This window comes from Macrobrachium nipponense, chromosome 7, assembly GCF_015104395.2.
Source record: "Macrobrachium nipponense isolate FS-2020 chromosome 7, ASM1510439v2, whole genome shotgun sequence".
Classification (NCBI taxonomy): Eukaryota; Metazoa; Arthropoda; class Malacostraca; order Decapoda; family Palaemonidae; genus Macrobrachium; species Macrobrachium nipponense.
In genome coordinates this window covers 44,841,383-44,865,159 of record NC_061109.1, presented here as the reverse complement: position 1 = coordinate 44,865,159, position 23,777 = coordinate 44,841,383, and the positions used below count along the sequence as shown (strand labels likewise).

General features: G+C 44.4%; 1 pseudogene; it reads left to right on the top strand.

The window, feature by feature from the left end:
* LOC135217587 (nonsense-mediated mRNA decay factor SMG5-like) overlaps window positions 1-23,777 on the top strand; it is a 159,977-nt pseudogene that overhangs the window by 99,416 nt on the left and 36,784 nt on the right.

Below are 23,777 nucleotides of genomic sequence, written 5' to 3'. Positions count from 1 at the left end.
GTACACATTGGGCGCAACGGTGTGGTAGTGACTCGCAGGGGTGGGCGTTCATCGCCAAGGTATATTCGGCTCAGGCGTAACGTTATCGTCACTGGGTAGTGAGGGTATGCGCAGTCGAGTGAGACTAACTCTTACAGGTCTTGCGGAACTGGTGACATTTGGCTCTTGTGAGGGGGTGGACAGTGGTCAGACAGGGGTTACGTCATCATGTCAGGGGGGAGTGCGGGGTTTGTTGGGTTCTTGGGTGCTGCTCTTGTGGGGGTTCGGCCTTTCTCCTTTTTCCTGTTCCGGTCTGGCCAGACAGGTCTGACAGAGGATAGATACCTTTGAAGAGAGACTCGTTTGCTAGTTGTGGGTTTTTGTTTCTCCGGCGAAGGAAGCGAGTATAACCGGATTGTGGACTTTGTCCATTCTCTCTTTCCGCATTCCAGGCTCCGGAGGAATCTCACAGTTAATTCAAGTAATGTTTGATACGTTGTATTCAACCAAACCAGCAGTCTCTCAAACATCAAGCAGGCTGATCTGGTTTCGGTGAGTTGGGTAGTTTTTGGGGAAGGAATTAGGCTAGCATCACTTTATTAGGTAGCGGGTAACTCCTCTGCCGGAGTTAGACTTCCAGTTTACGAGTCAGTGGAGGCTTTTCTCTATTGGGTTCCTTCATTGGTTCATGTGGTAGGGGTTATGGATCATGAGGCTCGTATTTGGAAGACACCTTTCACAGCCAGTGGGAGGCTTTGTCCCACTCTGTGAGGATGTGGTGAGAGTTTATGGGTGTTTCTCAGAGCCTGGACTGTTGGATAACCTCTTCACTTTGGTTTCGAGGGGTTTGCATACCAGACTAACATTTCGGATGGTTGTACTATGTTCTTGTCAAGGAGATGAGGGACTTCTTGTTAAAACATTGCCTCAGCGCTATCCGGACATTCATAAGAATGGGTTCTTGGTCAATCCGAGGGCGCAAAGTATCGCGGAGGGCTACCCTTTGGCTTCCGGAGGAATGTTTCGGTGTCGGCGATCGTGTAGGTGGTTATTTGAGAGTCGGTGTGGTTTTTCACAACACCGTACCTTAGGGAATTTCAGTTACTTCAGTGAGGTTACTTGCAGGGTCCTGTCGTTGCGATAACTCAATTTTATACTTGGCTTGGTAGAGTTAGGGTGTTAGAAGTTTAGGTAGGCAGTGATAGTCTAAGTGAACTCTAGTGTTTCTGTTGGTCAAGCTTAGACTGTATTGTTCCTTTAGGCCCTTGAGGTTAGGCAGATCCCGATGGTCATGTTGGAATAACTACAACTTCTTCAGCACATGTCATCTACATTAGTGAGCAGTAGAGAACTGAAGGTCCTGCGCACTCAACTTCTCCTCCATACATGAGAGGCTAGATAGCCACATGGGAGGTTCACCATTTCCCCTCCATACATGAGAGGTATAGAATACCACATGGGAGGTTCTTCAGACTCAGGCGGTACCTTGGACTTGACACCGATGGTATGGTATTTCCTCTGCAGCATCCTCACCTACTGAGCTGGACAACCAGGTGAGGAGATTTGTTTTTACCTCCATGAATTAGAAGTACCTGAGACTCAACACTAACGTTGAAGTACTTTCTTTGCAAACATCCTCACCTCCGAGTTAGATTACTAGGTGAGGATACATGCTTTTATACATGGTAGGTTGTTTGAGTTACCTGCGTATGTTTGTTGGACAGGTCGGGCTGAATGAGATTGATCCCACCTCCGAGTAAATGTTGTTAATCGGGCTAAATCAGGTGTTCAGGGAGTGTATTGCAATATGAAGTTTTCATAATAAAACTAATTTTGTAATACGTACTTACCTGAACACCTGAATGATTCCCACCCTCCTCCCCACTTCAATTTGATAGTGAATGATTCAATTGAAGAGACAGGCCTCTGGTGGCCGGTATTTGCGGCAGCGTTGCCAACGGTAACACAGGTAACTCATTTGACTAGATTTTACCTGCAGCGTTTGTAACACTGACAGTTAAAATTACCCACTTAGTGGGTAAATATGTGGGGATATAGTTCGGGCTGGCCAGTGACCAGGGCTAATTCAGGTGTTCAGGTAAGTATTACAATATTAGTTTTAGTATTATGAAAACTTCATATTTGTTTTATTTATTTCGCTAGAGTAATGTAGGGAATGTATTAGAAGTTTCAGAATGTTTTTTTACTTCCAAATACTATCTTGAGCGAGTTTAAGAAAATAAGCTTGCAATTTTAAGCAAGATAAAGAGTCAGGATGCTCAAAATATTGGGAAAGCTACTTAAGCTAAGTTGATAAAAACTGTTTATGAAAATGAGATATTTACAAATTCATTATAATTCATGGCAAGCCTGTTGTTCACTGTCCACCTGCAACAATTCCCTCCTGTGCAGAATCCTATCAGGAAGAGTAAAGGGATGGGAGATCACTGAAGATTATGATGGGTCATTTATAACTATCTGGTAGAATGAAATATATTTTGGATTTTAGTTTTTTATTCTGATAACAACCAAATGATTTATCTGGAGTTCACCAAAAAGCTCTCTTTTTCAGACTAACTTGTGAAAAAACTTTTGAAGGAGCTGAAGGTAACCTGAAGAGACTATTAGATAAGAGTCGTGCCATATATGAGAGCGGAACAGAAATAAGAGAAGTTGATAGTACACCCACTTACCACCACAAAATGTTCTTACACACTGTGTTAACACTTGTTTGCATCTGATAAACAATCGCAACTCTGAAGAGGTAGCAAGAGTAAGTTTTAAAAATATTTATTGTGGCAGATTTTTTTCTGTGTGCAAGTACTTTGTCTGTCCAGAGGATTTTATTTTCCTTTGGTATGGAAACATATGCAGAAGAATATTTTTTGAGATTTCTTGAGTCCATATAAAATTTTACAATAATGAAAAATTCCTTGATTCAAGACATAAAATATATTAATTACATAAATGTATTTTTTCCAGTTGTGTCAAGATGTGCTTGTTCAGCTAGGAAAAGTGTTAGAAGCCGATGATGATGCTGACAATGAGGTATCTGAGACTTCCCCCACACCGGGTTCTCCACCTAATGGGCATCTCCAAACTGCAACATTGAATGGTCAAGATTTGCCTGAAGAGACCCCAAAGAAGAAAGTGATCCCTTTCAGCCTAACCCCTGAAGCAATGGTGGCTGTGTGTGCAGTGTTGTGTATTTGTACCCAAAGGCTCAAGAAACAAGGTAAACAGTTCTATGCAGGGTTCTTAAGCTGAAATAGTAAAGTCTGTCATCTTGTTCATAAATTACTCAAGTCTTCATAGAAAATGAAAATTCATATTTGCAATGTCTGTGTAGTAGATAGAATGATTTGTTTCAAAATGAGAGGAAAGTGGAGTAAATAATCTAAGGCAAACAGCTTCTAGTGTCTCCAATCTTTTTATTGTTTTTCAGGTTTATCCCATACAAGCATGGCACAAGCTCTTCTAGTATCTGTGTTATTGACATTAATTACTCACGTAACAAGTCGACTAGAACAACGCATTTCCCTTGTTGACCCTTCTTTCCTAACTAGACTGCTGCCAGAACAAGAGAAGGTTAGTAATGTTTGTCATGCCAAATACATTAAATGTCCTTTCTAGGGGAATATTTTCTGCTTTAGCAAACACCAGTGAAATGTTTCATGTATGTACAATAAATAAAAAATAAAAAAACTTAGCAAACCGTCCTTAATAGCTGCATTTGTGTAGTGCACTATTCTCATTTTAAACTTACAAAGCTTCTGCAATCACTTGAAAGCCTTTTTTACACCAGATATTCTTTATAGCTCCATACCCACTGTCTGCTCATAGTTATGAAGATTATGAAAAAACCATAAGATAAGTGATGCACTAGCCAAGTGCATTAATATAGTAACATTTGTTCACGTATATAGTAGTCTGTATTCACTTTCCTCATAAATATTGACAAATCCTTAGAAAGTATGTATTGGCACCAAAAGTTTTTTCAGGTATCAAACCTTCTGCCTGCGGATAGCCATAAAATAAGCTAAAATTAGTACACTAAATTAACACAGTGCAACAGTTTTGCATGCAGTTTTCAGTTAGCATTCTCAAATCACTAGAAAACCTGTAATTGCTAGATTTTTCAATTCCAATAACCTCTGACTTAAGACCCATAGGGTTTGCTAAAACAAAAAATTAGATAAAATAAACTTGAGTACTGTATTTTGATGGTATGTAAAACCTTTTTTTTCTCTCTCTCCTTTAGTTACTGTTTTTTTAAATGGTGTTTATGGTCCATCTGTGACATAATGAGAGCAGAAGTATACACATTTGATTTCATAACTTATATGGCATTGTGACATCAGGTGTGGATTTCAAGTCCTTGCACCAACTCGACTTACTGTTTTGTAACTATTTGCTTTAATGGCTGAGTTACCAATGTTGTATCTTATATATTATGTACTTATCGTCGGTATTCCTGTCATAAATCTTATCCATAAATACTTTATTTTCTTTGAAGGTGGAAGAAACTGAAGATAAGAATTGTGATTCCAAGGATATGAAGGATGGAAAAGGAATGGCTGATTCATTAGTAGACAGTAATAGTGGCAAGAAAAAGATGAAAAATAAACGTAACAACAGGCTTGCAAACCTGCGCAGGAGACGCAGATCGAGTGGTGAAGGCCTCAGCATAAGCGATGGTTAGTGGAACTTGACATTTGGTGGTGTTTGTTGTTATTTCAGTCTTCTTATCAAGTGATGTTAGTGCTGCCTCAGTGTTTCATTAATCGAGTGCAGTTTCAACTGAAAGTTATAACTGAACATTTGTAACTGTCAGTTAAGACTGCACGTGCATGGCCTGCATTATAACTGCACAGTTGGATTGTGCAGTTATAACGCCGGCCACACACGTGCAGTCTTAACTGACAGTTACAAATGTTCAGTTACAACTGTCAGTTGAAACTGCACATGTGGCCGGCCTTAGAAAGTTTACAGAATTTTCCTCAAACAACCTTTTGACAGGTTAGTTTTTAGTCCATAGAAGAATGGTGTGTTGCATTTGTGTATTTATTACTTAGGTTGGTTTTTTGTAATTTCATAAAACATACAATAATGTCGGTTTTTACTTTATAAATTTAATTTTCTTTTCTCACATGCAGAAGATGAAAGTGACTCGGAAGGTTCAGAAAATGATGATAAAGGAGACAAAGATGATGATGAAATGATTTCTAGTGATGAAGAGGAGGAAGAGGAGGAGTTAGACTTTTCTCAGCTGTGTTGTTCAGAAGATGACGATGATGATGACACAGATGAGGTGAGAAACCTGGTCAGATGTAGTTTAGTAAATATATTTGTTCCGACACGGCATACAAACCTTCGGTCCTTTTACAATAGGAAGGTACTAGCGGCAGCTGGATAGGTCGTAAGCTTTCGAACAAGGGGTTCGGTAGTTAACTGCTTGTCCGACAGGCGCGCGCGCGCGACTGGGAGGTAAACAAATCACTTTTGCTTTCGGCCTGCTGGCGTGTAGACGTGTATCGTCGCTCTCTGCCCGCTTCATCGTCGTTGCTTTCGCATGGTTGTGTTTTTCTTTTTCTATTTATCTAGTGAAACTGAATTGTAAGTACAATCATTTCATATTTATTTCCATTGAATTCAATTGCGAATTAAAGGATCTTGGTTTCTCCACGCCCTCCGATTACCCGAGTGCCGGGTCTGAAGGGCGTAAGTGCGGGAATTCATTTTCCCCTGAAATGATCCTCGTATTGTGTATGCTCGTGCCGAGGCGGGAGCGCTCGCTCCAAGCTTATATTTTGGTTGGAAATGTGTAGATGAAAATCGTAAGTAAGTGCCCTTTTCATTTATATTTTTTTGACCTGTATGCTCGTTGCCGAGCGAATGCGCTCGGCACGAAAACTTATTCTGTATGGAAGTGGAATCGCAAGTACAGTATTCTTTTTCATTTTCATATATTTATTTTGATTGTAGCAATACTCATTTTGGATTAGTTTTCCGATCTTACCCGGAAATTGATCCTTTCCCCTTTTTATTTGAATGAAGTGAAATCGCAAGTGCAGTTCTTTTTCATTTTCATATTTTATTGAGATTGCATTATTTTACTTGGATCAATGTTTCCGCTATTTCCCGGAATTGATCCTTCCCCTTTTTATTTTGTATGAAGTGAAAATCGCAAGCGCAGTATTCTTTTTCATTTTCATATATAGTTTTTGATTGCATCAATTCATTATGGATCAGGTTTCCGTTCATAATCGGGAATGGATCCTTTTACCCTTGCGCTCGGTACCGAGGGCACAAATGCGCTCGATCCGAGCCCTTATTCATTGTGAAGTGAATCGTAATGCAAGATTCTTTTTCATTTTATTCTTTTATTATTGATTGCATCAATATTTATTTGGTTCAGTTCCGCTCAGTCAGGGAATTGATCCTTATGCCCTTGCATTCGGGCCGAGGGCACGATTGCTCTCGGGCTCTTATTATTATTGTTGGATACATGGGTGCTGTGCGGGGGTGGAGAACGAGAACCACCCCCCCCCCCCCCCCCCCCCCCCCCGCTCAGCTCCCACAGATGGCCCTTCCCCTTCGGGGGGTGGGGGGGGGGGAGGTTATCTGCGTTGTTCTCCTCGCCGATCCGGTCGAGCGCAGGGGAGGGCGCTCGGTGCCCGATGTTACAATTGTATTCGGGGTCTTCCACTCGTTCGGTGTGGGGCTCACCCCCCCGCGCGAGGGGACTTCCCCCCCACTAATCACTACTACTGTTATTGTTTCCGCAGGTGCTACTGCCACGAGGGTGGACCTTGGTGAGGTATGGGCGTCCTTCCATTTGCAGGGCGTGCTAGTGTCCAGGGGCTGCGGTTCTATGTCTGGGCCTACTGCGGTCACCCATGGATGGTGACCACGCTCCAGGTGACGACGTCCCTCCTCACCTGGTGTACTCGCCTCACGTGGTAACAGTCTTGCCTACAGCCGCTGTGAAGTGCCGTTCGCCGTACCGAGAGGGGGGGCGTGCCGCCGCCGCTCGTGGTTGCCGCGCTGCCGCGACCACACTTCCGCTGCCCTAGAGCTCGCCCCTGGACCTGCCGCCGGTACCAGGATGTTGCTGGCTGCTGCTCCACTTCCTGTGTTTCCGGTGCTGCCTGCCGTACCTGCCGATTCTGGGCTGACTGTCCATGCAGTTGCTGCGCTGGCTGTCCCTGCCGTTGCTGCGCTGGCTGTCCCTGCCGTTGCTGCGCTGGCTGTCCCTACCGATGCTGTGCTGGCTGTGCCTGCTGTTCCTGAGAAGCCCATACCTGCTGACGTCGTCCCTGTTCGTGTGGTACTACCCCAGACTATGGTCTGTCTGTACACGGTGCGTCCGGGCCCTGTGGCTTCGGCTACAGCAGCCCCGGCTCCGCCCTGGATGGCAGATCTTACGTCTGTCCTGAGGAAGCTGACGAAGAAGAGGAGGAAGGTGTCGTCGTCGTCGTCTTCATCTTCTTCATCGTCGTCGGCTGCCGCCTCTTCCCCTTCGACTTCTAAGGCTTCACAGCCGAGGAAGAAGAAAGGTTGCCTCCTCCCTCCTAAGAAGCTCCTTCGGGAGCTTCTCGGGACCCGTCTCACCTCGGTGGGACGGGAGGGTTCCTTCCGCTGGTCCTCCTGCTCCTTCGTGTGCGGGCCCGTCTCTTCTTCCGCAAGGAAGAAGACTACGGGGACCAGAGGGGTACCGGCTAACACCGGTACTTCCTCGCCTGGTGGTCAGTGGTTCTGCCACTGCATCAGGTCCGTCTCGGCCTCTCGTTCGCGGGAGTACCGAGTGTACAGTCGCCTACCAGGCGACCGTGCAGCCAGGATCCAGACCTCTGAGCTCGCTCAGCGTCAGGTTCACGGCACGGGGCGGAAGACTGGTGACAGCCGCTCACGCGACTCTCACCAGACCAGCTCTCGCTCTCGCGGCGACCAGCTGGCTACCCGGGGACGTGACGGTCCACGACCGGCCACGGGCTGAGGCTGGGAAGAGGTCCTCCCGTTCGCTGGTGCCAGCCACGGCTGGAACCAGCGACGTGACGTGCCGTGAGGACAAGCACCGGTCTCACTGTGACAGTGGAGCCTGCAGGTCGCCTGACCGTCGCTCTCAAAGAGAGCGATCGGGTACGGCAACCAGCACCAGCTCTTATGACACTCGAGATCGGGGCCGCTGTGCTCAGTCCAGCCGTTCTCCACAGCGAGACGGTTCGACCAGGCCTGCAGCTCGATCGCCACTGCGGGTTGACGATCGCCTGCAGCCCTCCAAGCCTGCTGGTTCTACCAGCGAGCGAGGAGGGAGCGTCAGGTCTGCCTCTCCCGTACCTTCAACTCCTCGGTTACACCGGGAGGAGCGAGGTATTGAGGAGTGATCGTGAGGGGTGCGCCCCTCATGATCCCACCACGACGCCCTACGTGCCAGGCACGGTTCTTGGACCGGCCAGGACGTATGCGCAAGTGGATGGAGAAGACCGAGAGGGCTGTTGCTGTTCCCCCTTCTTAGGAGGAAGGTTCTCGGAATATGCTCTTGTTCGAAGGGCTTAACGGTCACTCTGCAAGATGCTGTGACTTCCGAGATCCAGAGGAACTTTGCCGAGGTTATGGCGCTGATTCGTCAGCACAACGACCTCGGGGAAGGATCGCCGCTCCCACCAGCAGAGCCACGTCTCGGCTCGAGTCGTTTTGGGGCCCGAGAGGGAACCCAAATCGACGGTGGGTCTGCCGCGATCGGAGCTTGCCGACTGTGTTGAACCAGGTAGTCTCTCGTCTCCGGACAAGAAGGCTCTCTCAGTTCTGGCCGGCGGAAAATCGAGAGCTACTTCACACCTCCTGCTACTGCGACAGAGGCGTTTCTACGTGTCTTCGGACACCGTATTTGAATACCCTTTGGTCCTCCTGAGAGGTTTTGACCTCGACGAGGACTGGAATGAGTCGGAGGACGGTATCGGCTCTCTCCTGTCAGGTGTCGATCAGCCCCACCCATACGACGTTCACAGTGGCGGCAGACCCTTACCTACAGTATGAGTTCGTAACCCTCCTCGGGGAAAACGTTTTCTCCTGACGATACGTTTTCCCAGGCTCTGAGAGGCCATCGCCGTAAGGCGATGGCTGCTCCTTTTCTTCTCCAACTGCTAGTTCCGCTGGGAAGGCGAGCCAGTATCCAATTCCTCCCCCTCCATTCCCTCTCTCCTACGGCTACGAGGGAAAGGGGAGGGATCCTACAGAGATTTCTCTGTAAGATCCCACGTTAGGGGCTGCGCTACCGGGGGGACCTTCGGGTCCTACCTGACGTAAGCCCCGTCGTTGAGGAGGGATCCCTGCCCTTTCTCGATTTCTACGGGAATCGAGAGGACCACCAGCCGATATCGGTTGACGAATTCGGTGGGGGGTTTCGCAGAGTGCTTAGAATTCTACGGAATTTCTAGCGCACTCAGAGTGTTCGAGTTTTTTACGATCTCCAAACACTTAGGCGAGACCACGGTCCAAAGTGAGCGAGAATCCCCGATAATTGTTACACGATAATCGGGAACCTCGCTTATGCTCGAATTCCTGTAATTTCTAGCATTTGGAAGAAGACTGCTGCTGAAAGAAGAGTATCTCACAGTAGGCGATTAACCTGGAATAGAGAAGAACGGACGGGAACTTCCAGTTTGGCTTGAACTATCGTCTTCGGTATTCTGTTCACCATTGAAGAGCTTTCCTTTGGGAAAGACTTCTCCTTCACTCTCTTGACTAGAGAACGAAGGCGGTCGATCTCCAATCCTTATTCTCATTCCTCGAGAGGAAAAGAATTTAGGATGGAGGTCGTGGTACAGAACCTACAAATATACTACGTATATTACCCTCGCGACATGATTCTTTTAACAGTTGAATTGTCCGGGGGGTAGGCGCATACCGTAGTTAACTCTACGGTTTGTGACCGAGACGAATTGTATCTTAATTGAACTGCAACTCGGGGTTGCCTGCAACCTCCCAGCAGTTATCAGTTTCGATTTTAGATACTTGGTATTGTCACGACAACACCAAATCAGCTTTTGTATTTACCGAATCCGTTTCGGTTAAATATAATTGCTCGAGCGTATTCTTTATGCTCGATGGTTCTAGCCGAACGCATTCCTTCGTGGAATAAATGGATTACCTGGCAACTCAGGATGACGATGTCACCGAGAGCTACTGCGTATTGAACTGCCTGATAGCAGCTCAGTATCAGCTAGGTCTCGGAGTTGCACGGTCGTTACGTCTCTCTCTCCCCTGGTTTGATTGACTACCGAACCGTATGTCTGCCCAACAATCATGGACTTAGGTCTCTGATTAACGGGGATTCTCGCAATAATGAAGGACCATCTACTGCTGTGACGCTCGATTTCATCGCCTTCGACATTGCGAGAATTTTCAACAGAGATATCTCTTGGACTCTCTCATCTTTCTGTTTACCGCACGGTAACAGAAGTCTGTACTAGTCTTCCGCTGCATCGCACAGCAATAATGCGAATGATATTTTTGCAGACATCTGAGTTTGTCTTCAAAATATCTCGTATTCGTAGGTGTGCAATTATTCATTGCTCGCCCCGAATTAACAGATATGTCAGAAGACATCGCCTACTCTCCGACCTGACAGCTCTACTTCCAAATGTTCAGCCCATGAGAAGCAGTTCTTCAGGCAGTATTTTCCCTGTCTTCATTACTGAAAAGCGCTCCGCTTTATTGCAACTACGATCCTCACCGGACAGCAATGAATAGCGTTAGCGTTCTCAGTCTTTGTAGCACAGGTTCAGAATCTTGAGAATCTTCTCTCGGTTCAGCCGTGAAGACGTAGGTTGCTTTTTCTGTACCAACCTTCGTCTTCAACGACACATAGTGTTGTTTCTCCTTAGCTGAGAATCAACTATACTATGAGATATCTTGCCATCAGGGACCTCGTTTGAATTTTGGCCTAGCCTAACTCCTTTCTTTCTCTATAAAAATGAATATCTACTCCCACCTGTACGCTTTCTCCAACTCCAGTACACTCAGAAATCACCTTAAAACACCATCACCACAAGACTTACGACCCAAAAAACAACTCCTACCAGACAGAGAGCTCTCCCCTACCAACCACCACACACCAACACGTGCTTTCTTCTGCCCCGTGTTATTGTTTACATCCTGCCGACGCCGCCGCCATCTTGTCTATGACGTCACAGTTGACGTCACAACACAACTTAAATACATCAACAGACACCTTCTAGAATCTACCACATGTTGTCTATATATAGGACACCCACCATATTTCAACAATGCATAAAATACCCATACAATTATACAATATATAATCACACTTATCTATACCCATAACAATTATACAATATATAATCACACTTATCTCTTTCTCCCTCCCCTCCGACTGTTTCCTAACCTAGTATTCCCCTCTTAATTTCCTTCGTCCTCCAACTCTTTACCCTCTACATAATTTTCTAATACATTCCCCTGAAACTCCTGCTTTAGTTAATACATCAGCCACTTGCTCCTTTCCTTTTATCCATCTCACCTCCTTTATTTCCCCGGATTCATGTTTCCCTTATTGCAGCAATATCTATTTTTTAATCTCTTGCTACTTACACCATGCTCGATTTGATGGCGTCATTAGTGTTTTACTATCAGTGTTAACCAAGGCTTCTAAATTTCTCCCTCCTACTACTCTTCCACAAATGCTTGAAATATATCAATCCTTCTACAGCTTCCCCAACACTCAGGGCTTCAGCCTCAATGGTGGATTTTGCCACTCTCCTGGATTTCCTAGACTTCCACCATATGGGACTTCTCCTCTTCCCATCTGTCAAAGAAATAATATAACCCAGTTGAGTATGGCCATCTTCTATGTTTCCAAATGAAGCGTCTGCATAGGCTTCCCAATAAACCAACCCTTTCTTCTTCCATCTCACTTATTGTAACTTCGCCCATCATGCTCTTAGTTTTTCTCACAATTTTAATAAGTTTCTTCATATCCTGAGTTTGTTCCTTCTTTAAATGCTTTACTTAATTCGCTAATATCATATGATATTTCTGGCATCGTGTGTAGTGATACCCAATTCAGCTGTCCTACCACTGATCTGTACTCTGTTAACTCTTTTTGTTCTAGCACTCTATTACCCGTATATCTTCTAGCCTCTGGTTCTCTTATGGAATTTATATACTGCCACTGATTAAGGGAAAATCTATTCTCCTTCTGCTCTATTACTACTCCTATATACTTGAACCTTTTACTCTCTTGTTCTCCTACTTGCAATTTCCCTTTCAATCTCCCAATCGTTTCCTTTAAGAATCCTTCAGTCCTCCGTAGCAAAAATCATCTACGTGGTGTACACAAAATGCCTTCCAATTATTGTTCTTTTTCCAAAAGAATATATTAGGTTCTAGTCTACTTCTCTCACCTTGAAGCTCCTTCACTACTTTCACCACTTTACAATACCATGCTTTTGCTGCATCCTTGAGCCATAGACTGTTTTCTTCAACTTCCATAATCCCCTCCAACCATCTTCCCTTGGTGGCTTCAAGTACACTTCTCTTTGTATCTCGTCACCTTGTAAATATGCAGTTTTGACATCCAATGTATAACAATTCCAATTTTTCACCTTTATTATGGTTAGACAGAATTTTAAAATTTCAGCATTGCATGTGGGAGCATCCTTTTCCCACTCAGCCATTTCTTCTTCAAACCCTCTAGCTACCAATCTTGCTTTACATATCCTTTCCCCCCCTTTTATCTTTTCAGTTACTATCCATCTTGTAGATATAGCTTTTTGTCCAACATCATTTACCTCCTCATATACCTGGTTATCTCTCCAACTTAGAAGTTCTTTTCTTTAGCTTCCATTATGCTTCTATTTTCAAATCCCAGCAACACCTCCTCTTCATCTTCAATTTTTTCTACCTGACTATAATCCCTCAAGTTAACCCACCCTTTGTCACCTGACTGTGAGTCTCGTATATTGTACGAATCAGCCCATGCTTGGCTTGATCTTTTTCCTGCAAGACCTAAAATAGTCCATTCTTCTACTTGTCCTGTATCATTGTTTATAGCCCTAACTCTATTTCCCTTTTTGAATTTTGGTATCTCTTCCATTAACTCGCTTTCTATTGACCCACTGCCCGTTATCTTCCCACTGTTTCCTCTATCACCTCTCTTCTATAGTCTCTTCTGTGTCTGCATTCCTTCTCTCACCCATTATCTCCTCTCCTTCCAGCCAATCTACTTTCCCTTCATTTGGGCCATCTGACCTACCTTTCACCCCATGGGATTTATCTATTCTAGCCGTATCTCTTCTGTATCTGGTGATCGTCGTTGAATCCTTGTCACATGTATCCTAGCTACTTCTCTTAAAGAATCCCCATGTTTGACTATTATTGTTTTCCCCGATACTCCCACTACCTGAGCAGGTCCTCTCCATTCATTTTCATTTTCCCTCTTATAGAATACCTCATCTCCTACCACTGCTTCTTCAAATTTATGTTCTCTGATGTTTTTGTTTAGCGCTATTCTTATTTTATTACAGGACTCATTTTTTATAAAATGCTTCTCTGGCCTTGTGCATTGCATTCAGTGTGTCCCTTACCCATACCCTCTTCCATCCCTTTTTTCTCTGCTTGCAGGACTAGAACTTTCTTCTCCTATTATGGTTAGGGGCAGTGGAAGAAGGGTTTTTTCCAAATACTAATTGGTTGGAGAGAAACCTCCATTATTCATTAAACAGTTCCTAGCACTCACTACCCATTTCAAAGCTAGGGACCAATCTACTTCCTCTTCCTCCATCATCTTCCTTACTTCCCTTGATCATGCCTACGGTCTTTTCACATAATCCGTTGCTCCACGGAGATTCTGATGCTGTGGCTAATACTTTAATATTCCATTTTTCTGCCATCCTCCTTACTTTTTCATTTTGAAATTCTCCCCCATTATCTGACAATATTTTGGAGGGTGCTCCAAATATAGCAAACCAGCACTCAAAAAGTATCTTTATTATAGTTTCTGGTTTCTTATCTTTTATCCAACAGGCCTGACAATATCTCGTTGCCATATCCACTATTACCAAGAACTTTCTCTCTTCTATCTCTCCCACATCCATCGCTACGACTTCATTGAACGTTTTACTCCAAGAAAAGCCTACTACCGGTTTGGCGGGGTTTCTTTTGTATTTTTACAAACCTCACAATTTTTAATGCAGTTCCGTTAGTAACTTCTTATTTCCTCCTCTTTTTCTTTTCGATTAACCCATTACTCCATTGTGCTTCCTCTGTTAGCTTCCATATTTTATCTCCACTTCCATGACCAAACTGTAAATGTAATTTCTTCATTGTGTTCTTAATTTCCCTCGGATTCTTTCCCTTCCAACCCTCCAGTAATAATTCTTCTACCTTCCTCCTCCTTATAGGCACTCTTAAATGACCCTGTTCGTCTTCTCTTAACTCTACTTTCATTCCCCTAATACTTCTACTATGACACAATTTTCTTTCAAATTTAGGGTCATACCCATTTTACTCATGGTTTGCTTACCTATCAGCCAGGGTATATCACCTTGCAGAATTTCCGTCTTCAAATAAAACTTTCTGTTTTTTAGTATCACAGGTATTTCTATTATTCCTCTGGACTTATAAGATGTCTCACCAAAATTAAACACTTATTAGACTCTGTCCTAGTGTCCCTCATTCTCCTCAACTCTTCCTGACTCAAAATCCATGACAATACGTGCTAGTCACAATTCCCCGCAAACTGTTGATTTACACCCTGTGTCCAAAATTGCATCAACCAACCCTCCCATGATGCTTCCACTATTTTATTAACTTCTCCTACTATAACCTCTTCTTCTTCTGTCCCATTTTCTGTTTTTACCTTATTTTCTTCTAGTCTTGTTTCAGTTTTCTTCCTATTATGAAAATTCTGAGGACAATCCCTAGCCCAATGCCATTCTGAGCTGCATATTGCACATACTGTTACCTTCCCTTCTTTGTTTATAGGATTTCTACCACCCCTTCCTCGGTCCATCTTCCCCGATATCTTTGGTTTCCCTCCCTCTCCCAGAACTGGCATTGCCTTCTGACGAACCCCACCATTCCCGTTCCTCTTTAGTCCCTAATCCCTCAAATAGTCTTTTCATTGTTTGCGACACTGTTCCGTACTCTAGCTTTTCTTGCCCACAAGCCGATAATACCATTTGTTTTTGATTTTCCGTGAGATTTGCTTGCTCTATTACATGATACCCCTTGACTTCGCCTTCAAGCGCGCCTTTCCCCATTGCTCTTTCACACTCAGATGCTGCCTTCTCGTATCTAATTAAATAGTCCGCCATATTTTCACTAGATTCTCTTCTTATTAGAAGGTATCTTTTTATTCTACCGTAATTCTCCATTACCGAGTCTTTTAGATAGGCTTTATCTAGTTTCTCTAGGATTAACTTTGGACCCTCTGTACCAGTAAGTTTATCTTTATCTAATGCTTCCACTACAGCTCTCGGGCTTTCCCTTTTAAGCTCATTCTCATTTCTATCGCCGGGTATTTTGTATCTTCTCCATACAACAATAGCCAATCTTCGGCTTGACCTTTCCATTCTTTGTATTCTTCTTGTATCCCGCTAAACCTAGGACATTCCTTCTCCATCTAGTAGTCTCCCTTTGTTCACTGTCGGATCCAGGCATCTTTGATCAACCACGCTCTGCTACCAGGTTTGAATTTTGGCCTAGCCTAACTCCTTTCTTTCTCTATAAAAATGAATAATCTACCCACCTGTACGCTTTCTCCAACTCCAGTACACTCCAGAAATCACCTTAAAAACACCCAGCACCACAAGACTTACGACCCAAAAAACAACTCCTACCAGACAGAGAGCTCTCCCTACCACCAACACACCACCAACACGTGCTTTCTTCTGCTCCCCGTGTTATTGTTTACATCCTGCCGAGCCGCCGCCATCTTGTCAGAGACACGTCCTATGACGTCACAACACAACTTAAATACATCAACAGACACCTTCTAGAATCTACCACATGTTGTCTATATATAGGACACCCACCATATTTCAACATTGCATAAAATACCCATAACAATTATACAATATATAATCACACTTATCTATACCCATAACAATTATACAATATATAATCACCTCGGTCTCTAGAAGGCAATTGACTTTCGCCTGTTGGGCACATGCCTTAAGAGAATCATCACCTCGCCTTCTGGCATCGGTGACGAACAAATTATTGTTTAGTCTCTTGGCATAACCCTTTTAAGGCGAAGGTCACGTGACTTGCTCGGGTGCTTGGACAACTTGCCTCCTACCGAACGCAGTCAGTCGGCAGCTGTCAGAGCGCCCAAGTCTGTTACGAACTTCGCTGTGGACTTAGTTCGGTTTGTTCCATAACAGTCTTTCTTCGTCCTAACGGCTTGTCACAGTACCCATACCATCGACACCCACCATTGAGTGTCGGTGTCCTATCCACTACCGAGAAGAACTTCACTGCATGGGGATAGGAGAATGTGAGACACTTCGCTGCAGACGAATAGACCAGTATGGGTACAGGACATCACCGAAGTCGAGAAGAGGGATAGGTCATACGACCATTCCCTTCTTTTCCTCTGAGGTAATTGCATGACTTTTCCTGCGAAGTCAAGCATCCAGGGGATGGGGATTCGTGACGCTCGATTTCGTACCGACTTCGTAGCGAAGACTCAGAACCCTTGGTTCCTGACGATCGGTTAGAGTCCTTCACAATCCCCTCCCTAATGGACTTCACCGCCTTCGATGCGAAGGAGATGCTGCTTTGTCCTGTGAAAGCGCGACCGCGCTTTCTGAAGAAACTCGACATCCCAGGCTGAGTGTTGAAGACTCTTCGTCAGCACCAAGATGACCTAGAAGTACACTCCCTCGAGTTACACAAGAACTTCTCCGTGGCGCAGGTACTGAAGGCAGGGGTCTGGTACAACCAGACCACTGGCACCTCCTTCTACCTTTTGGATATTGCCACAGGTCCTTGGATCGTTTTCTTGGGACCCGTGGTGGCTGCTCAACACGTGAGCTAACCCAGACCCTAGCAGGCTGAACAGCATCGAGTCCTGGTGTGACTGTAAGAAATAGATAAGTGAATGAGAGAGTGACTGGCTTTCTCTTCCTATCTTTTTCTCCCCTCTACCTGTGGGTAGAGGGATACGGTCATCACCTTGCTGGATAAGGACGAGATGCCGGTGAGCTACTCGACAGAGCCCCATCCTATCCCTATCACTAGGGATGGGAGCGAATATCCACCACTTCCTCCTACAAGGGGGGGGAAGTGGATGCCAACAAGAGACAAACCATAACTTTAGTTGCCTCTTGCAAATAGGAACTTGTTCTGTTTGCTGGTACGAAGAGATACGCTTGCCTCTCTCTTAGTACTTGGTCCAGAGGTCTGACCATTGATCCTGCGGTGCACACCCCGATCAATCGGACAGAGGCTTGGATCCCTCCCTCGCTCTTACGACCAGGGAGGCATTCCAAGGTTGGGCGAAACACCAGTCTGTTCACAAAAAGACTCAGATTCCTCCACCAAGAAGTGAGTCTTCCTATTGTAAAAGGACCGAAGGTTTGTATGCCGTGTCGGAACAAATGACAATTTGTCCAAAATTGCATTTTTCCTAACTATACAAACCTGAGGTCCTTTTACACATAGTCCCACCTCATGCACCCCTCACTCTGCAGTTTTTGCTTGGGCCAAAAGCAAAGTGATTTGTTTACCTCCCAGTCGCGCGCTGCTGCGCGCCTGTCGGACAAGCAGTTAACTACCGAACCCCTTGTTCGAAAGCTTACGACCTATCTAGCTGCCGCTAGTACCTTCCTATTGTAAAAGGACCTCAGGTTTGTATAGTTAGGAAAAAATGCAATTTTGGACAAATTGTCATTTTTTAGGTAGGAAGCAGTTACAAAATTGACAAAAACCACTAACTTATTTGATTGGCAGTATGTATATTGTAGTCAGTTATACTCTTTTCTTATTCAGTAAAATTTCTTAATTTGAACACAGGCATTGCCAAAGCTAACCATCTAATAGAATTAGTATCAGTGTCTAAGGTCAAGTTATTTTCTTTATACACTACAATTTTCAGTGAAATTTTGAAGATCCTTCATTTTTTCTTTCTTGAGATGACTGAGAATACTATATCTATATAGGTTGTAGTGCTAGTTTTTTTCATTATTTCCAAATTTTGTTGGTGAGAACCTTCACTTCAGCACTGACTTCATTGGGAATACATATTTACAGGATGTGAAAATTGAATCTGATCAGTGGGAAGGTCTCACTGCTGGGGAACACCTTCAGCTTATTGGTCAAGAAGGAATGTTGGCAGCGGTGTTTGTTGCTTGTGATTGGTTGAAACGTGAAGATGAAGTGATTCACCTGTGCATCAAAACTGCAGATTCAATGTGGACAGCTACTGCCAAACTTCTAAACCTCTTAAGAGTTGATTTAGATCACCTAAGGAATTGTAAGCACACTTTGTAGCCCATGTTAATGTTGAGTAATTTAGTACACTTGTATTTTAAATTTTTTTCCTCTTCTTGCGCTTGAAATAGTTGCATGGCAACGGTAGATGAAAACTGAAGACGATTAAACCATGGCCATGCCTAATAGTTTTTTTTTTTTTTTTCCCAGTTGGAACTAATCCTCAGGGTTAGTTTTTTAATTAAAAATGTAATGCTGTATTGGCATAAAATCCATGATACAGGACACTGGAAAAAAAAGAAAAAAAAAAAATTAAGTGATTCCCCCACCTAAATGGCACTCCGTCTGCTCCTCTAAATGTAAACCTTAAGCTAGAAGGGATATGTAAGTAAGTTTTGATAAAAATAGTAGTATTGATTGGTATATTCAGATTCACAGGGTGTTCGTGAAGAAGTGATTTGATATAGTTCAACATTCAGTTGAAGGAAAGACAGTCCAGGATACTATGGTGGAGTGCATGGAAAGTACACCATTACCAGAAGATCTCTTACTACATACACTGATTCCTACTTACCATGCCAGCACACACATGTCTCTAAATTTGAAGTTCTTCAGAATTGTAGCAGAATATCTTTTCTCTCTCATTTATATCGTAAAAAAAACATGTGGAAGGGATGTGGTGCCAGCCAATGAGCAAATTCACCATTCAGCCAGACACTCCCAGAGTCATCAGCTCCCAGCCTAAAATTCTGTAAGCCCATTTTACAGGTACAAAATATGGCATAAGTGTACCCCTGGACTTCATTTGCCTTATGACGAAATGGTAGAGAGTAGTACTACCAAAACATCAAGGATTAAATAAACTATGGATAACACTATGATTTACCTACTGCTACAAAAAACTCATTCGAGAGATTGAGAAACGGCAATACAGACTCAACAGCATCCAAACAACCATTCTATTTAATGAAATAATAATAATAATTACAGTGTGTTGCAGTATATGAAGTAACGATCCTTTATATTTCAAAAACCTTTGTCATATCCCCATATAATAAAGTTAATAATGTTTTTAACTCATGGGTCTGGTTAAATTGTATGCTACCCTACCATCTTGTCAAACTTGGTTCACACACTTTTTTTTTTTCCCTCCCCGGATTTCCAGCTTTTGCTAGATTATTATCATAATGTTAAGACCTCAGGTTTGTTATTATGGAAAAATACATTATTAAAATTGTCAATTGTGTAAGTTCTTTCCTTTCTCTTTTTTTGTCTCTTCTGGACTTTTAAACAAAATTCCTCTCTTGGTCCAGGTCATTATCCATGTCCTCTTTGCTTTCCAGGCTGCCTTCCTGTCTGCATCCTGCCCCTTCCATATTTCTACTTCTCTGATTAACTTCACTTTCCTGTCACATTTTGTCATCAGTGTTAATCTGTTATTTGATGATTATTTTTTTATTACCATAAGATTGAAAAACTAAAGGATGTTAGATATTGAAAGAAGTAAATTTTGTATTTAATTTTTTTAAGCTAACATGTTAAATCTATCTCATTGTTAAACTGTACTGTGATATACAGTGATGTTATTTATAGTCAGTTACCATATTGCTGGACCAGCCCAAGGGGAGCCTTTATTAGACTCAGGGGTCTGGATGGAAACTAATGCTTTTATTTGTCATACACGAAAAACAAACCTTCGGTCTTAAACATTAGGATTTACTAGGATTTACTAGCGCCAAGCTGGAAACCGGTAGAATTAAAATTACACTTGTGAGATCCAGGGACTAATGGCATCTATACCAGGTCACGGGGCATGTATACCCAAAGAATGCCCACGGCTACCTGTGACCCATCAGTTATTTTCCTACCGCCTTTAAGATAAGAACGTGTTACTGTCTATCTCATTTAAAGCCGGTTTTTTCAGTTTGCCCGTTCGTTATCCATTTCATTTTTTATTTTTCATTCCTTTTCTTTCTCCCAAGTGTGATCAGTGTGTGGGTAAGAGTGTATACGTGGTATGATGGGAGAATTTTGCCTCAACATCGGATCGTCTACCGTTTCGAAGAGGAGACAAAGGAAATGACCCCAGGAGTCAGTGCTTTCCATGTTCTAGGTTCCTAACTTCGGTGTCGACGGATCCTCATCCAACGTGTAGTAGGTGCAGGGAAAAACGGTATGTACGGTTTACTCAATCCGTGTTCTGTTTGTCGCGTTTGGTCGGTGGAACAGTGGAAGAAGTTCTATGGGAAAAAGCCAATACAAAGGAAGGGGGTACGACCCATCTTTGGATGACCAAACCTTACCGGCTTCTCTTTTGTATCGGTAATAAACCCAGGCTGCTCCATATGTTTCTCCACCTGCTTTTGAATTTGTCTCATACCCCTTCGGTTTCTCCTAGCGGGTTCTGTATCGGAAACGTCAGGAGGGGCCCCTTGGGTAATTATGAAAATTTAATTTGCTCTCCTTTGTTCCCAGCAGTAGAGGGGGAGATCCGCCATCTTTGTTCCAGGCTCTGCTACTCAAAGCGCTAGGGTAGATGGTACATGGTCAGCGCTAGGCCTACCAGGCGTACCAACCTGGGATGGTCTGCTTGCGCATTATATGTTACGGTCACGGTTCCAGCAGGGTCCGGCAGCGCTGAATGTTCCTCATCCCCCGGGCTTGCAATTTATGGGAAATGCCGCGGCTTCATCACCCACCTCCCACTCAGATATTTACAGTTTTTGATTGCGCGAATCGTGGGAGTAGATTGGCAGCAAAACGTGCGTTGCCAGCAGAAACCACTCAGTCTCTACCTCGAGAGGGATGACGTCACAACATAACGTCACACTCTGATATGGCAGCGTGATGACGTCACAGGACCGATTCTCGCCCTTTTTTTCGCTGCACCCAGACGCTAATACGCCTTCTGACCCGTCAATGCAAACTGGAATGCAGAAATTCAGGATATAGAGAAGAGAATGAATAAGAGAGACAAAAAGAAAAAGTTGTGATTCGCCTTCTTCGTTCTTCTTCCTCTAGTTCGGCGTCATCGCTAAGTCGATAACGTCACGGCGAGCGCCAGTCAAGCGTTGGAGGAGGATTCGGGAGTTCCTGGCGGATCCTCGGGCTAAGAGGAGAAGAATCAATTCTTCCTCTTCTTCGGACCAAGACTTGTCATTTCCAAGTCAGCAAGAAGGTCGGAAAATCCCCCCCAGTGGCTATTAAGCCACAAGGTTGGCAGACGAAAAGCCGTTCGCAAGAATCCGAACGAGCGAGAGAGAGATGACGGCCGGCGAGCTAGCGGCCGAGGCGGAGTTGCCAGTTCGGATCGCAAAAACTGCGATACCTGGTGGTAAAATCGACGTTGGCGGCGAAAGGTGCAGCAGAGGATAGAATGCAGGTCCCAGTTTAGCCCGTAAGGCGTTCAAAATACGTACGAAGGACGATAAGGCTCCGAGTAAAAGTACGAAAAGAAAAAATAGACGAGTTGGCAACCTCGGGCGGATACGTTCTGGAAGGCAGTGTCCGTTTCTGGATAGAAGGTCGAGGGCGGGCTCGCCGACGCTCGAAAACTATGCCAATGCTAATAGAGACGAAACTTATCTCTGTCTTAAGGGAGCTTCATCTTGGAGATCTAGACGAGATTCTCGCTCTAGATCCGTGAGCAGAGAAGAGTGAGACGTTCTCGTTCCCTGCTGACTATCGGGATCGAAGCCAACAGCGGCCAGCAAAGATCAAAGAGACCGCGGCGTATGGGGCAGGCGGCCGTGGAATTCCGGGCCGTCTCAGAAGATAGAGGCGAGAACAACATCCCTTGTGACGGAGAGTGGTACACCCTAGAGCCGGAGGAAGGAGGAAAAAACCCAAGAGTTTCTGGCCTCGTATGCAGGGGTTATTGATTTGATTCGTCAATTCAATAAGCTTTTCGGAGAAGACAGAAACACCGGCCAGTATGCTTCCTCCTGGAATTGACATGGGCTTTTTTGGACTAAAGAGGGATACCAAGGTGTCGTAGAATTGCCTTGTTCGAGTCATGCGGAAATCGGTCTTGCAACACGTAAACGCAAAGATTGCAGAGGGATAAATTCCTTAAAGATCTAATAGATCATTTAAATTTATTCCCCTCCCCCCAATGATAAAGCAAAGGAAAAATATTTATACGACACTGAAGGTCCCTTTGCTGTCTAGAACCCAAATGAACCTTAACCCTAATGTTGTAAGGTTAAGCCTGGATTAACCTTGGATCAGGTTAAAATGGAGTTGGCCCTTCGATGACGTACCAAGAGGCTGCTACGTTAGAAGCAACAGCTTCTTCTGTCTTTCAGGCTGCTTCCTGGTTAGACCTTTGGTCAACAGCAGTGGCGAAAATTGCATCCTCGGAAGCAACAAGGAAAGTAGTGGATGAACCATTGTTCATTAGATTACTACAGTCAGGTTCCAAGGCGATTGCGTACCTGACAAACGTAAGTGCCAATGTTTGGGCAAATATCCTGCTAATGAGGAGAGATGCAACATGGCTAGACTAAGCCGCAAATGTGGATTTGGATTCCCTGTTAGCAATGAGGAATGGGATATCTTGGGAATCGCAACTGCTGTTGCCCAGAGGTCATACTGGAAGAGGCGATAGATAGAAGAAGGATGGACACTAACGATAGGTTGGTGCAAACAGGCAGTTAGGAAAACTTCTAACAGTCAAAACTACTCCTTTGGAGGGAAGACAACAAGCAGATGTCTCGGAGAAGACAGTGAGACTAGCATCCCCTCAATAGAGTCACAAGACCCTCCCTTTCCCCAAAGAGGATAACTCATCGGCCCCTTTCACAATAGAAACACAGAGGAAGGGGCAAATATGGGAAGAGGGAGAGGCTCAAGAAGATAGGATGGGCGCCTCCCATCACTCGGCACACCAGTGGGGGGTTGCCCTGGCAAATCACTGGAAGGTGTGGCAGGAAAACTAGGGGCAGAGCAGTGGGTGTGGTTTGTCCCAGAATTCGTGGCCAGACCCCAAAATCAACAATAGTAGACGCAGATTCGACTCCTTTACCATACCTTCCTGGCAGACTTTGTAGACACGACAAAGCTGAGATGCTCCTGTGCCCCGTCAGGGCACAAGGGAGTACTTAAAGAGAACAAGGCACCTCAGGCCGGGGTGCCAGAGGTTTGTTCGTAAGTACAGGACGGAACAAGAAGGAAGTGTCCAAGAATACAATATCATTTTGGCTAAGGGAGACGATCAGAGATGCTTATACGGCAGAAGACAGGGGTCAGATAGCCAGGTGGAGCTAGAGCTCATGACATCAGGGGTGAGTGCTTCCCTGGCATTTAAGAAGAACATGTCGTGGATAAAATTCTGAAAG